The sequence below is a fragment of the Anguilla rostrata genome, chromosome 6 (genome assembly GCF_018555375.3).
Source record: "Anguilla rostrata isolate EN2019 chromosome 6, ASM1855537v3, whole genome shotgun sequence".
NCBI classification, from domain to species: Eukaryota; Metazoa; Chordata; class Actinopteri; order Anguilliformes; family Anguillidae; genus Anguilla; species Anguilla rostrata.
The window spans coordinates 34479958-34497625 of NC_057938.1; positions in this window are offsets into that span (position 1 = coordinate 34479958).

Here is a 17668-nt window from a genome sequence, read left to right on the forward strand (position 1 = left end):
AGTAGCTACATAACTGCTATGCCTGAGAAAGGCCGGCCTTCAAGTTGTGCCTGTAGCCTGCATGACCATGTAATTACCATGTGTTTGCAGGTCATGTGAGAGACCCTGAGGCCTTCTGAAAGAAGATTTTGAGGCCTGATGAGACTACAGTTGAGCTTTATGGTCTAAAGCAAAGCACCAAGCACAGGCCATTAGCCAGGTAACACCATCCCTACTATCAGCCATAGTGGTGGCAGCATTATGCTATGGGATTACTTTTCAGCAGGAGGGACTTGAAAGCTTGCTGCCATCAAAGGCAAGATGGATGGAGCCAATGCAGGCAAATCCATAAGGAGAACTTGTTTGAGTCCGCAAGTAAGATTTGCATTTAGGTTGAAGATTCCTGTTCCAAAAGGACAGTGACCCAAAGCACATGACAAAACTACAAAGGAATGGCTTAAAAACAAGAATATTCTCTGCTATATTCTCCAACGAACAAGGCTAAGCTTGGAGGTAAGCCCCGTTTAAATTCTGTGGTATGACCTGAAAATGTGTCTCCATTGATGCTCTCCATCTTGGCAGTGTTAGAGAAAATTGCATGGAGGAATGGGGGAGGGCTACTTTTGTTAATGTGTTCTGAGAAATGCATTTAACTTTTTAAGAATAATAAATAAATAAAAATTACAGGTGTGCTGAATTTGTGTTGGTGCAGAGGAAAAAATTATTTCAATGCATTTCCAATTACATTTTATATAACGTCCATTTAATTACATCTATGCCGTCTATGTAAGTCCTGTACCCAATTACCAGTCATCCAATTAGCAGTGATAATTGTCAGGATATATAACCTTCTTCACCCATTTTTCCTTACATATGATAATGGCTGCAATAATATTTTGTTGACAGAATTATGTTTCACAGAATAAAAATGACAAATTCCAGAATAGGAGGGGTTTAGGACTGCAAGGCAAGACTGCCACTCAGCATTCACCAGGAACGCGGGGCTCATGGAAAACACCTGCAAATTTAGAGCTGCGAAAACCCGCCCGGCACGCTTTTAATCTGAGAGGTGCCGAACCACGGAGCAGCCAGAGTGCTCTCTGTAATTAGCACAAGCCCGTTGATTCAGAGATAATGAGAGGTAATTCATTAACACTATGCTAATTGCTAATTTTTTCACAAAACTTTTCACTTAAACTTTTTCAGTCTCTACAGTTTCATAAAGTTCTTTTTTTTTGTGAAGGCGGGGTGGGGGGTACATTAGCTGGTTCATATTTTCATATTTTCATTGTGTGAGAAGTTCTCTGAAAATTAATTTGTGTTGCAGACCTCAGACAAACTCATAGATCCACTGAAATTCAGATGCAATTATTATACAAAGCAAGACTCCATCCAAGGAACCCCATGTGGTCAAGTTTTGTAGTGCATGGCATTATTGTTTTAATAATTCTTCAGTCCCTCTTTTAAAAACACTGATGTGGTGCTTTTACCCATCCTGTAATTAGATTATATGAATTTCTTTCAAAGCTATGAGGCCCGGATTGTGTCTTGCAGTAACAAAAATCAAGCATTAACCACGATGGAAATCTAGAAAATGGTCAACGATTCCATGCACAGTAGAAATGTAAGTTCACTCCCTTGTAGGCAATACGTGTTTATTTCACTCATGTCACAGTATAGTAGTTGAATATTTGTCTTAACATCAGAAAAATTGTGTGCATGTAAACATTGTGTCACAGTCACATTCATGCAACTCACAATCACATTTTCATATTAACATCAGAAAATGAATGTGCATACAAACATAGTCACTGTCACATTCACATGTCACATTCAGAATAGGTGAATATTTGTCTGAACATCATAAAATGAGTGTGCATGTAAATATTGTTACTGAGAATACAAGTGGAAAAAGGGTAACATGGTTTCTACTATGTATGTGTGTGTGTACGTGTGTGCGCATGTACAATTTATATTTTGTCATTTGCCAGTAAATTATGCTTGAATGTCAATTGATGACTGTTTTAAGGCTTCCGTACACATTATTATCTCTTGTTTTTTGATACAATAAATCTTACATATTGGCTTGGCTTGCGACTATCATTTTTTGGGTTTTTTTATGCATTGGATTTACTTATTGGAATGTGCCTCTTACCCCACTTTAATGTGGCTGACCATAAAACTCATGTTGTGCTGGTTTCACCTAAGATTGGGCCTTTTCTTTGCTAATTTGCCTCATAGAGGGTATTTTTTCAAGGGAGTGGTGGAAGGAGGACAAAGGTTTCATGACCCATCTTGCAGTTGCATCAGAGAAGGCAGAGCTCTACCTAAAACAGACGGAGACATCAAACATTCATGAAATTTTCATCATGAACACTGGCTGGGTACTTTATCCAAAGTCTGAGCCTTGTCCATGTAAGTATTAACTGACCAGTATGGAATTCTGCTAAACAGTTAACCTTGTACTGCCAGGAGTAGGTTAGGTCTACATTGGCAAGAATACCTTAAGTAACTGCTGCGAACATTTATCTCCTCATGACCTTGTGTCAGTCACTCACAGACTACTACATTTAAAGTTGAAAACTATAGTGAAAGATGTATTTAAGTTTGAACTCTTGTAGGTTTTGCTATTTGGAATTGCTTTGGAAAACATATCCACATGTTTCTGGCAAATAATAGCTGATAATGCATTTTTGAGGAATTAAGTGTATCTGTTTTCATTATGAGATTGTTAAACTTCTAAGGTGTGTGTCTCTCCAGACAGGTTCTCATGGTTCTTACCTCAGTCCTTCTCCCTCAACACATTCAAATCATTACAACATTAAAAACATCACTAAGGGAAATGCACACACAGAGCACCGAGTAAGAGGTGGTTAAAACATAATTACTTAATTCCCCTAAAGACACATATGAAGCACTACCGTACCATGTCTACGCCTCTGCCCTTAATAGGAAGGGATATCCAATTTGAAGGCTAACTCATAGTTGAATGCCTTTTTCATCATGATTTGCCATGGCTCATGTTGGGAAATGCAGGAGCTCTGATTGCACTAAGCAAAAATGCTGAACTTTCTCCTTTTAGATACGCAAAGGTTTGGGTCAACCTCTGGGAGCCTAGACTGTGTGTTCATCAGTACACTTGAGTATTGTCTCATTACATTTTCTGAAAATTGTCCAAACTAGATTTGATCACTTACATTACCCCCTTTTAGACAATATCACTAATAATGTTTATCATGTCAAAGTGCAAGCGCATGAAGCATAGCTCCAAAACTCTGACCCCCAGGAGCAGACATGTCTGTTTTGAGCATGTCCTCAGTGAATGTATCATCCAGTTGTGCATGGTATGCTCTTCTTTTTGAAGTTTTGTGCAGTCTCGCACAAAATAATAAACTCTTAAATTTAAGGATGATAGAGCCTGCCATCAAAGACCTCTCTGATCAGTATATCAGTAGAACTAATTTGTTTTTTTGTTTGCTTTTTTATATCTTGGCTTGCATGTCCTATATGGAATCACTCTCTAATCCTTTGGTAGGCAAAAGCCCTTCCACTAATCTCCTGGATACTCAGTGCGGAGCTGAATTCCCAGAAACAGCCGCGCAGGCCAACACAGGATTCACACTAAGAAGAGGTCACATGGCCAATCTGCAGAAAAAGAAACCTTTGACTTTGTGTATTTCTTCAATTTGCTTTCTACAGAGCTTGAGCAAGCCAGTCTCCTTTCTCAGTCCTGTCTTATTTTAAAGATTGTGAGGTGAGGTAAGAGACAATGGAGGCTTCAGGCTTCTGATTACGGCCATCTGTACCTTATGTCCCTATTTATCTTGGCTGTACTGCTGAAAAGTGTCCCTGAATCTCCCCGCATCTCTGGTTCAGCAGGAGACCCCTGTGGCACCCTTGCGGATGCTTTTTTCCTGCAACCCCTTGGGGGCCAGCCAGTCAATGGACCGCCTCCTGTGTCACGCCTTGAGGGTTCTGTAATATCAGAATCACAGTTCAGCTGCCATCAGGAGTCCCTTTGATATCTTGCTGAAGTCTTTTTAAGGCTCTGAGGCATGGGCAAGCGAGACATGGCAGCGCAGTGGTCTGCTGTTTCCGCCACCTCCGGTAGCCCTGCTCCCCCTGATTCAGGTCACGCTTTTCCTCATTACCGCCGGCCACCGGGGGCGGGCTTCCTCCGCGAGATTAATGAGCACCGCGCATCTCCGTAATTAAGTCTTTGTTTATCAAAACAACAAGTTATATTAGGAGCAGGAAATTTGTGGTAATTATTCATAATCCTAACAATTCAAGTGCAGCCACCTCATTTGCCTGTGTAATTCTGCTTTTTAATTTCTCGCATACATTTGCATGTTAATTTGGCCCGGCGGCAGCAGGCTGGGCTTCTTGTTTTTCCCGTGTGATGTCTCTCACAGGGGCGAGGCTGGGCCGGGTTGAATCTGGCTGACTGTGATGATGAATTATGATTTTATTTTTGTCTTGTTTGCTTCCTGATGAAACCACTTCTGGTTAATCTTCTGGTCCTTCTGAACATTGTGGCACTGGCCCCATCAGTTGCTGTCTCAATTTTCTGAAAATGGGCATGAGACAAATACTCCACATGTATCAGAGGGAAAAATTCCACATGTATGATGTCAAAGGAACATACTACATGCATGTGATGGGCAGAGGCACATACTACATGGGCATGATTGTCAGAGGCAAATACTGCTCATGCATGACATGCATTGTATAGTTGGCTGACTCACTGATAATTTGTGACTCATAGGTGCCTGTGGAGTAGCTCTAACCCTGTACAGCAGTAACCTGCGGAACCCTGGCCAAAAAAGCACACCCTACCATGTTTGGTCATAACCCGTCAGGAGCCTTGCCACCATATACAGTAGCTGCTCTTGCCAAATGGCTGAAGCTAAAAATGTGTGGGCTTGGTGAGTACTCGGATCAGAGCCAATCTGGGCAATTTGCTGCTGGAAGTGGTGTTAGTAGGCCAGTAGGAGGCGGTTTTCCAAATGCCCCACTGCAGAGCTGGGGCACTATGTTGTGGAAGATGCCAGCATTTGGATAAGATGTTAAACTGAGATCCTGACCCACTGTGATCATTGAAGTTCTTATAGCACTTATCGCAACAAGTTAACTTCCTGAACTGTCATTCTCGACCAGGTCACCTAATCATCCAGCAGTTTAATTAGCACAGATATTTTCTCCCTCTCCACCAAAGCTAATAAACTGTGGCTGATTTGCCATAAAATTGTCACTACACATCACCCAGGTGGGCCTTCTTGTTGGTAGTGGTGAGTTTCCCCCTTTACTGGGAAGTGCTTTGCAATCATGAGATGAAATGCATGATAAATGCAATCTATTATTATTGCATTACATTACATTAAAATCACTTAGCAGATGTTCTTATACAGAGAGAAGTACAGTAGTGGAAAGGAAAAATCATTATTACATTATTACTAACCATTTGTGTCCCATCCTTGTGATTTGTCAGTCATAGTAGACTGATGACAGAAATCCTTTAAATCCCAAAAGCTCAGTACAGACAGAAGAAACCATGAAACTAAATGATTATATGAAAAGGAAACTCAAGGTTTATCCCACTCAGTCTAATCTACTCTGGAATGGAGACTTAAGTTTGACAATACATCTCTTAGACAAAAACGGTAAGGAGAGAATCCTCGAAAAGTCTAATTTTATTCAGGGGGATGTCTAAATGGCAGGAGGCAAGTGGCACCACAACAAAAATTCATACGTTTGTACACACACACGCACATGCACGCACACACACATATATATATACACTCACCAGCCACTTCATTAAGTACACCTGTTCAACTGCAAACTGCACCCGTTAACACACATATCTAATCAGCCAATCACGTGGCAGCCACTCAATGCATTTAGGCATGTAGACATGGTTAAGACGATCTGCTGAAGTTCAAACCAAGCATCAGAATGGGGGAGAAAGCTGATTTAACTGACTTTGAATGTGGCATGGTTGTTGGTGCCAGACGGGCTGGTTTGAGTATTTCAGAAACTGGTGATCTACTGGAATTTTCACGCACAACCATCTCTAGGGTTTACAGAGAATGGTCCGAAAAAGAGAAAATATCCAGTGAGCTGCAGTTCTCTGGGTGCAAATGCCTTGTTGATGGCAGAGGTCAGAGGATAATGGCCAGACTGGTTTGAGCTGATAGAAAGGCAACAGTAACTCAAATAACCACTCGTTACAATCAAGGTATGCAGAAGAGCATCTCTGAACGCACACCACATCAAACCTTGAAGCAGATGGGCTACAGCAGCAGAAGACCACACCCGGCACTAGCAAGTACCTAATGAAGTGGCCGGTGAGTGTATATATATATTCACAGTATATATGACCAATCAAAAGAAAAACAACATATAAGTAAGTCATAGTAAGGTGTTGTGCCACCACAAGCCCTCAGAACAGCTTCACCTTTATCCTATGATGAAACATTTCTATCCTGATGGGAGTGGTTTCTTCCAGGAGGACAATGCCCCCATCCACAGACCATGAGGGTCACTGAATGGTTTTATGAGTATTAAAATGATGTGAATCATATGCTATGGCCTTTGCAGTCACCAGATCTCAACCCAATTGAACACCTATGGGATATACATACATATATAAATGAAATGAAACGATGAATATAAAGTTAATGTGCAGTCTGTCAACTCTAATTTGATAATTGGTTTTTACTGCACATCCATATTGGGTAATCCATGTAGGAATTACAGCCTTTTTAAATACAGTTTCCCTCCATTTTAGAGTACAAAAAGTAATTGCACAGTTGGCTGCTCAGCTGTTTCCTGGCCAAATGTATATTGTTGTATGCACAAGAAAGCTAACAAATGGTCTAAAGTTAACTCCAGGTGTTGCAATTGGATTTAGAGTCTGTTGCTGTTGTCTGTCGTCATGAGAACTAAATGGCAGTAAATGTCAATGGCAGTAAACCAGGCCACTATGAGGCTGAAAAATCTGAATAAAATGAATAGTGACATACTCAAATCCTTGGGTGTGTCAGAATCAACTGCATACATTGTTGATGTTGTATGGAACATTGTTGGCAAGCTGGAATGCTCAGGTAAGCTCAATAATAGCAAACAACCTGGCAGACCATGGAAGGCTGTGGTGACCAAAGAACACTTTAAATAGTGAAGAAATTTTTTTTTCAACTGTCAAAGAGATCAAGAACACTCTTCAGGATGTAGGTATAGATGTGTCAAAGACTACAATAAAGCGAATACTACACCAGCATAACCTCAGTGGGTTCACTGCCAGATGCAAGCCACTGGTAATCCAAAAAAACAAAGTTGAGTTCTGGAACAAACTCTTCTGGAAAGATCAGATGAGTATTAACCTGTACCAAAATGATAAGAGAAAAGTAGTGTGAAAGGAAGGAAGTGCTCATGATCCAACACATCCCCCTCATCTGTGAAACATGGTGGAGGTAGTGTTATGGCTTGGGCATGTATGGCTAATACTGGAACTGGCTCACTTGTCTTTCCTGATGATTTGACTGCTGACAGCAACAGGCAAGATTAATTCTAAAGTGTACAGACAGATCTTATCTTCTCAGATCCAACCAAATATCTCAATGACGCTTCACCTTTCACCAGCGGGACGATGAACCCAAACACATTGCTAAAGCAACCAAGGAGTTTTTCGGGGCCAAAAAGTGGAATGTTCATGACTGGTCAAGTCAGTCACCTTTCCTGAATCCAATTTAACATGTGTTTCACTTGCTGAAGACAAAAAATTCTCCCCTGAAACAAACAGGAAATGAAGATGGCTGCAGGATAGGCCTGGCAGAGCATCACCAGGGAACATACCCAGCATCTGTTGATGTCTACGGGTTGCAGACTTCAGGCAGTCCCTGAAAGCAAAGGATTTGCAACAAAGTACTAGATATGATGACTTTATTTCAGATTAGGCAAATTTGTCCAATTACTTTGGGTCCCCTAAAATGGGCAGACAATGTCTAAAAAGGGCTGTGATTCCTATTTGGATCATTGGATATGGACGTAACTACCCTTATATTAAGCTGACAGTCTGCACTTTAGCCTCATATTCTTTATTTCATTTCAATTGCAATGTGCTGGAGTAAGAGCCAAAACAACAAAAAGTGTCTGCACTCCAAATACTGTGCTGTATAAATACTTACTCACACACACACACACACACACACACCTCAGAATGAACAGAGGGAATGGTTGGTGCATCATCATTGACATAGCATTGACATTCGAAGGGTTTACTCAAGGGCCTGTAATTGTGTTCGCTCACTGGTTCTGCATTGCCAACCATGAAAATGGAATCCTTTCATCCCTGACCGAATATTAATGTACAAAATGAGTTGGCAGAGGCTCAGAAAGAGAGACACAATTAGAATCAGGTGAATGACATACGTAAGTGCTTCAGATCAAGCTTTTCTTTAAAAATAAATAAATAAATAAATCTCAGCATTACAATCACCTTACAGTGGGCCTTTTCCCCTACAAGCAAAGGGTAGAATCTATGGGGCTTGCAGCGGATTGGGGTGTATTCCAACAGTTTAACTGGCTTGGATCTCTTAGGACTGGCTTTCAAACTGGGTGCTTATGAATGAACTAATGAACTCTGCTGATTAGTTGAGGAAAGGAAAGAGCAGGTATTTCACTAAGATTACATGAATTCTGAATGAAGCATTGTTTTTTCCTCACAGAAAAAGTGAACCCCCCACAATTCCTAAGTGAATTTTAATATATCATTCAAATCTGACATATCTTGTATTTTTATGTGAACAGGTGGGAAGGTAAGTTGTGTGAGAACTGGTAGACACTGAACCAAAAGACAGGCCGACTGAGAGATGATTGATTGTACTTATTGATCTGCTAAATTAGAAAGTAATGTTGTGTGAATATTTTTACAAAGCTTTTGTTGTTGTTGTCTTTTTTTAAAAAAAAACGTAGATCTTGAACACATCTTTACTTTACAAAAAATCAGTGAATGGTAAACATTGTGACAATGGCTATTTTATCATCACTAATTGGAAAAAGATGTCAGTTCTGCAAATGACCCTAATAATCAGCCAGCACCAAGTTGTAGCCAGCAGAACAGCATAATGGATATGCAAGTGAGCTTTCGGCATAATGGTTATGGAAGGGAGCCTTAAATGCAATGGTTAGAGAATGGTGTTTGTAATTTAGAAATGTTGATTAATTTTATTCTCAACTGGGGCACTGCCATGTATACCCATCAGCAAGGTACTTCAGAAAATGCATCAAGCTGAATAAATGAATGTTGAAAGTTTAAAAAAAGAAATGTGATCTCGGAAAGTTACTCTGGATAAGAGCATCTGCTAAATGTTGAAAAGTTGAACACCCTATAACAAATAATAATGTAATAACTGACTGGATTTTCCTCTGTGCTTCATAATATAACATGTAGTGGTGGATTTTTAAACACAAGGTAAATATTGTAGTTTTTCTGTTGTGTTCCCTTTTGTTTACCTATAATTGGGATGGCAGGTATGCCATACCGCCAAGTTATGGCTTGGCGGGGCGGCACACCCCATACCTATACAGCACCAAGAATTTGACACTTTTCAGGGTTTCCCACAGAAATAACCACAGTGACCACAGACTCTCAGCCCTTAATTAAAAATATTAATTTCTCTACCTTCTGACCCAATTTCGACAGAATTCACAAATAACTCCCCTCGTCCGCACAATAAAGCCCCAAACTTAGGGGATTTAACATTTTCTCCTCCTTATTTTTTCCTGCCTGATTACATCATCACAAATGCTCCAAGCCCGCAAACAATGTGTCTTCCCATTGGGCATTTAGCTATGCCAGCCAATCAAAACATCACACGCAAAATGGGCATATATATTTCTCACCAAGAAAATTCACATCCAATACGGCTATTTTGTTGGTGGCTCACTGGTAATGCCGTTGCTTTGGGACTGCAGAGGCTCAGGATGAAATACCACCTAAGGCTTAGGCCAAACTTTTATTTCTTATGCACGCTTATTTGCTAACTAATAATTGACTATTACTTTTAAAATATTGCTTTTGCAACTGTACAATTCTTCTGGAGCCTTATGGACCAAATCTTGCCGGTCTTTCATCGAACATATATTATGACATACCATCTAGCCGTTCGGTTAACCGGCTACATTTGGTTTGGTTAGTTTTCTACCCGGCTAGGATATAGCCAGGCCACATGGAATAAATCCGGAACTGAATTGTGCTTACTGGGCTGCTTTCTTTAAAAGCATGAGAAAATGATGGAATTAAAGAACATCTTATTGCAAAGCCGTTCATGGCCATTTAACTAAGTAGGTGTTTATAACTTCATTCCCTTATGCAATATTGACATTGACGTAAGACATATTGATTTTCTTCAAAAGTTAAAAAGAGCTGACTGTGGCATTTCTGCTGCTTAACAGCTTAACTAATTATTTATTGCTTATGTATTTCAGTTACTGCAGCTATAATGTTATACCCGCAAATGCCAGGTTTCTAAATTCATGTTTGCTAGCCCTATTCTCTACCAACATACAGTACAAACAATTACATCTGACATGTCTACACCCCAGTAAAACACTTGCATTTATAAACATGATAAACACTTTCATACCTAGCAGTAATTTACGTGATAAAATGAAATTTCTGCACTAGCTCAGAACTACATTGGAGTCACCCGTTGCACATCTCAAAACACAGTTTATATTAGGTGCTGTATGTTATATATATGATTCAATAAGCAAACTTATCTCTGTCATGGTTAGTACATGTTCTTTGTACAATAATCTGTGATCATGTGAAATTTAACCCATATGCCCATTCTGCCGAAAACGTTTAAACTATTCAATTAAAATTATCTGTGGTAATTTCTTTGGTACTACTGTCTCTGATACGCAAAGACTGCTGGGAAATATGTAATACAGCTAAGTGTATCAAAATGCCTTATAGCTTAAAACTTATAAATGGAGCAGGACAGAAGGCTACATAAGTTGCGAGCTCGGGAACTGATATTCAAGGCGATTGGTGATAATATTGTAGATCATTGGATGCCTGTCAAATCATTGAGTACATAGGCTACGGTGCTTTTTCAAAGAGATTTCTGTTTGGTTTCTGATGGTACCAGCCTTTTATATTTTCAATTGCCCCGTACTGAAAAGAAATATATGTAACATATATTTTTAACATATATTTTAACAATACACTCACTGGCCACTACAGTAGGTACTTACTAGTACCGGGTGTGGTCTTCTGCTACTGTAGTCTATCTGCTTCAAGGTTCGATGTGTTGTGTATTCAGAGATGCTCTTCTGTATACCTCGGTTGTAACGAGTAGTTATTTGAGTTACTGTTGCCTTTCTATCAGCTTGAACCAGTCTGGCCATTCTCCTCTGACCTCTGCCATCGACAAGGCATTTTCACCCAGAGAACTGCAACTCACTGGATATTTTCTCTTTTTCAGACCATTCTCTGTAAACCCTAGAGATGGTTGTGCGTGAAAATCCCAGTAGATCAGCAGTTTCTGAAATACTCATATCAGCCCGTCTGGCATCAACAACCATGCCACATTCAAAGTCACTTAAATCACCTTTCTTCCCCATTCTGATGCTTGGTTTGAACTTCAGCAGATCGTCTTGACCATGTCTACATGCCTAAATGCATTGAGTTGCTGCCATGTGATTGGCTGATTAGATATTTGCATTAACGAGCAGTTGAACAGTTGTACCTAATGAAGTGGCCGGTGAGTGTATATGTAAATATTAAGAATTGGCACATGAAATATATTTTGTTTAAATATATTTCCATATATGTTTTCTGACTATTATAATGATTGTGAAGACAATCTTTATAGAATTTCTTTTTAAACCACGTTGTATATCGATCATAAAAAAATATTTCATGTCAAGGCTTGGGATTTTGTCCCAGGGGAAATTTTAATTAGATATGATTATAACTGTATGAAGGTGGGTAGTGAAACCTATGATTAGAATGGATTCTTAATTGTCTGCCATTGCGATAAATTAGTGAAACTTAACTATTCCTCATTTGCAGGGGACCTAATTTCCACAAGGATGTCTGGGGTTTCCTTGGCCCACAGAATCAAATAGACAATAGCTATTCAAGCACAAGTACTTGGCCTAAACATGCCACATACATTCATTTTAGTGTACATTTCATAGCTAGGAGTGTAGGCTAATTGTATACCTTTGCATTTTTTTGTCCATATATTTCTTAGCCAAAATGTACTGTGACATATATATATATATATATATATATATATATATATATATATGCATATATTCTTGTCCATATATTTCTAACAAAAATATACTGTGACAATATTTTAAGCATATATTCAAATATATGTTCTGTATATTCTGAATATAAGAAATATATTTGTACAGGAATTAACATATACTGACATATATTATGGATATAAGGAAATATATGTCAATATATTTCTTTTTGGTATGGGGTACCACCGTGCTATTTGTCTCAACAATTGTTTTATATATATAGCAAAGCGCCAGTGCTAAACAGTAAACATTGATCAGACTGCAAAAATTCACATGATAACCATAATCCACAAGCATTTTTTAAAGGGTTAGTTCACATTTTTACACCCAGGTCCACTGTGCTCCTCATCACAAATTATGTGATAAAGTTTGCACCCCCCAAATCTCAGTCTGCCTCCCAGTCACAACAATCTAGATCCGGGACTGGCTATGATATATGTGTGTTTGCATTCATGTATGTGTATGCATACCTCTCATACTATACATTTATATGCATTACTGTTATCAGTTTCTCATAACAAACACAGAGCACAAAGAAATGACCTCTGTAGGAAAACACATTTTCAATGTATAAAAATTGAAAGTTACTCACATACAAAGCACTATCAAGACATGCAAAAATCTAGGCCCGTCATTAAAAGCACTGATATCAAAATTAGGCCAAGTTACAATAAACAATATTGGCTGTCTTAGCTAACACAAATTAAACATGCTGTATTCAGGGGCGTGTCCAGGGAGTGGCCTGGGGTAGCACGGGCCACCCCTGGAATCTGATTAGCCACCCCAGGTGCCACCCCATTATCCTAAACTATGATTGGCTATCTGCCCAGTCAGGCAGGACTTAGTTTGAACCAGAGACTGTAAAAAATATGGACAAAGCTACTGTGACGTCACCCATTGACTCTCCGTGGGTCTCTAAAACACGTTTTGAAGTTCAATGGCGGGCCATTTTCTCGATTTGGAGCCAAAACCATAGAGTTAAGCGGTCTTGTGATTTTTACAATTTGATTGACAGTCCGGTGCGGAAAAGCCCATCAACCTGAACGAGGCTAGCTGACTGTCTGCCGTTATGTTTTAAAATATATTATCAGATGTTTACGGAGTTTAATTTCCATCCGTGATTGTACTGTGTCATGTAATCCCGTTATATGTATGACATTAAAAATACAATTAGGCTATGTTCCGTTATGTTCAATTTATGTTTCTCAGCAAAACGAATATGCTTAGCTAGCATATCAGCTTGCCAGTGAGCTAGGTAGGCTATCCGTGGTTAGCTCACACATTAGCAATATGAACCACAGGGGAAGAACATTGACTACACTGAAGGTCAATCAATCAGAGATGTGTAGGCTACTGGTGATTTGACTAGGCTAATTTTCGCATAACTGATCTGCTGTTAACCGAGCAAGTTATCGTCGTAGGTTTTCGCCACAGTCAGTTAAAGAGCCAGTAACTGCTACTAGCTACTCCATCGCCGTTTGTGGTGTTCACTTGCTGGGTGACGCTAGCTGACCGATCGTTCGCAAATCACTTTCTACCGAATAAAAATTAACACTGTCAGCGGTGATTAACAAATCTACCAAGTATTTTAATAACTGATCTGCAGGCGTGTAAATATGACAACGTACTTTGTACAGCAAGTTTTCCACCTGGTGCATGAAGACAAAAATGATGTAGCCTACATTGAATTTCGAATTATTATTATATTAGGCTATTATTTTTTTCTTGTAAATCATCAAAACCAATGGAGAAAAGCCAATATACGCAAGGAGCCCCCAGAACCGATTCTGAGAACCACTGTCTTAAATGCCTAGCTTGTCGGTCTCTTAAATGCTAAAAACATGTTCCTTTCTAAATGCCAAGATGGTTAATTTCGTTAAATTCTGTGTGTGTGATTTCATCGTGTGTTGTATATTCAGCAAATGAACCTTGAGACTCTTAATTCGCTTCGTGAAACTGAAAAAGTGTTTATCCCAAAATCGGGATTATAGTAGCTTTGTCACATGCGTGAAGCATGGCCCAGGTAGACATTTACGGAATGTACACGACTGACAAGCCGTCAAACACGTCTGACAGATTGAATGTTTGCCGGTTAAGGTTAGCTAGCTAGTCAAATGGCTTGGTAGCCGAAGTTGCGAACTGTTTTAGCATAGGCTACTACTGGACTACGAAATATAGCAAGCTGATTACGCTTTCTGCCAACTAATTATCTGGTTAAGTAAACTAAAGGAAATAGTAAAAATGACTCGGCTACCGAAAAACTTAAGAGGAGGATTATTTTATGGTCGTCTAGTGCAGCTGTAAATAGCACACGCCATAATGAAATCACCACGAAATGGGATGCCTGCATTTTCAGACTTAGCACAGGCGGACCGTGGCCAGAGCCACAATGTCAAGGCCAAGAGGCGCCACCGCCCACCCCAGTGACCATAGACTGTAGCCCCTACTGTAGCTCAGTCCGCCGCAGTAATCCGGAAGTGACGCAAGCTGTACCTCATTGGTCCAGAACAAATATTGGCACTGTGCCCAAATGACGCAATAAATCATGAAATCTACCCATGGACAGTCATAAGATGAATAAAATACACCTATTATGACTATTTGTTCTTGTGAGAAAAAATTATTGGCTTTGTATTTTGATCGCATTTGTACCGTAGACTTACATGGAAACCGGATATGAAAACACCTATACTGGAGCCATCCGTAGTGGCGCTAGTGAGCAACCAGGAACTACAACACCAGGAAATGAGCTTAAAAAATGAAGTCTGGTTTTGGCCGCTTGATTTGAACTGTTTGACAAGTAAACCAAACTTCCGTGTATAGGCGCAACTCAGTCTTAAACCTGAGAGGCAGTAATGCGTTAGAGTAGTGTCTAGCCTGCCAAAAACCCAGAGAAGAAGATCTTGTATTGCTTTGGAGCGGAGCAACAGCTGAGCAGCAGCCAATTACACACGTGTGTGTCTCATGAAGTAGTCTCCTCGTCGAATTCTCGGCTGTCTCGCTACTTGGCGCATGTCGCTCCTGAAAGATGTGAGTAGACTTTTTGATACACATACTGTGCCAGTGGTTAAAAAAGTTTTAGCTGTAGTAAGCTAAGAGTTTCCCCTGTCTTTTTCGGGTTTCATGATAATATACCTGCCAACATTAGGCTGTGAAAAAGAGGGAGATTTTCACTTTCGGCAAATGCACCCTCGCCAAAATTTTGCCTAACTTTGGAGCGTTATTTAGCCCCCTTCCCTACAAGCTAGCATGACATGGTTGGTACCAATGAATGCCTTAGGTCATCTAGTTTCATATGACACCAGAAACATCCCTCTGGGTAAGCCCGCTACAGCCTCTGAAAGACAGTAAACCTATCGACATGTGTGCTACGTGATAATGTGGTGCAGGTCTGTCGTCATCTCTGCTTGCTAGTTGCTAACGTTAGCAAACCTGTCGTCATTGTTTGGTTATTGTCAACAATGCTAATGCTAGCTATGTAAATCTTGTGTAACTTTGCAGGCCTGTAGGCCTGATGTGAGCATGTCACATTCATTCATGCATACATAATTAAATGTATTGTGCAAAATATAAAGTGACATGCGTCATGTGACTATTACAGTATGAAAAGAAATCTGGACATTGTGGATTTCTTCAAACGAAGGAAATCAAAAACTGCAGAGCAGGAGGACAGAGCAGCCAGCAGTCCTCCTAGTCAGTCACAGTCAGAGGATGAGAGCCAGCTTAACAGCAGGGATGTACAGCAGGAGCCTCCAGCTTCAGCTGTATACATGGGTATGTACTGTAAAATCCTGATAGATCCGGATTTCTCTTTAGTAAGCACTTATTTGATTGTCTTGATAATATCAAGGACATTGTGGTTAATTGCCAGACATTGAAACTAAAGTTGAAACTTGTCAATTATATGTGTAGAAGTGCAATAGTCGTGGGTAACATACCACTTAGCCTACTTAGAAAAAGGCTGATTTTATTATCATTCTAATGACAACTTATGTGTTTTTGTAGACTCAGACAAGGATACTAGTGGCGATGAAGGCCTTTCAGCTTCACCTGCACATCAGGGTACGTATGCATTTGCCTTCTTTATCTGATTTGACTTAGGATGGGGATGTTTCACTTTTGCTATACTTATATATAGTGGCTTATACTGTCATTCATGGCAAAGCCCAATTTTTATCAATACAAGTGTGAAAAAGCTAAATATGACTAATTTGACATACAAATAAATTGATACAACTGTTAAAATCACTGTATTGGTTCAGGTGTGTCAAGTCAGCCACTCTCAGAGAACCCTCCATCCAGCAGTACCTGTCCAGTACCATCCAGCAGTACCTGCAGGCTATGGGGGATGGTGATGTGGCAGCCCTTGTTGCCCTACCTGGACCTCATGGTATGCCTTTATATTTCATTTTTTATATGAAATATATTGTACTTCATTCAATTATTTCATCTGTATTAATGCCCCAATAAGCACTTCTGTCCCAATCAGTCACATCTGTGACTTACATGACACTTAATGCAGGATCTGATTCTCATGCTTTTGTCACTTTCAGATATTTCAGTCAAAAGCAGCAGATCCCACTCAACCTCGCCTGAAGGTCTTTCCAAAAACCATCCAAGGTGAGAAGAGGAGGTTGTTCAACCATTTGTGGTACAACCAGTGTTCATGGCTTGAATACTCCCAAAGAAAAGATTCAGCCTACTGTTACGCATACAGACACTTCTCCCTGCCTAATGCTTCAGGATCTGTTTTCACCTCAGAATCAGGCTTTTCAAATAGGAAAAAAGCAATGTTCAAAGATGGTGGCTTTAATTTGCATGAGGAATCTGAGTCTCACATTAATGCCATGTTTACTTGGAATGAGCACAAGAGGGTAGCGCTTACAGATTCTTCTATATTAGACATACTTAACAAAGAGTACAGAAAGAAAGTTGAAGAGAATCGCAGTTACATTAAAACAGTTGCAAATGTACTTCTTTTGACAGCAACACAGAACATAGCACAAAGAGGTCACCATGAATCTGAAGAATCTGACAACAAAGGGAATTTCTTAGAAATTCTAGAAATGATCGCTAAACACAATCCTATGGTAGCCAAAAAAATGAAGGTACAAGGCAATGCAAAATACACAAGCAATACCATAGAGAATGAAATTCTGCAGTGCTTAGCAAGTATGGTGCGTGATTCCATTGTGAAGGAAGTGAAGGAGAGTGAGGTATACTCTCTTATTGCTGATGAAAGCAAAGTACTGCAAAAGAAGGAGCAGCTGTCATTAGTAGTTAGGTATTACTACAACGGGGCTGTGCATGAAAGCTTTCTTGATTTCCAACATGCCCAACATCTAGATGCAAAGGGGCTCGG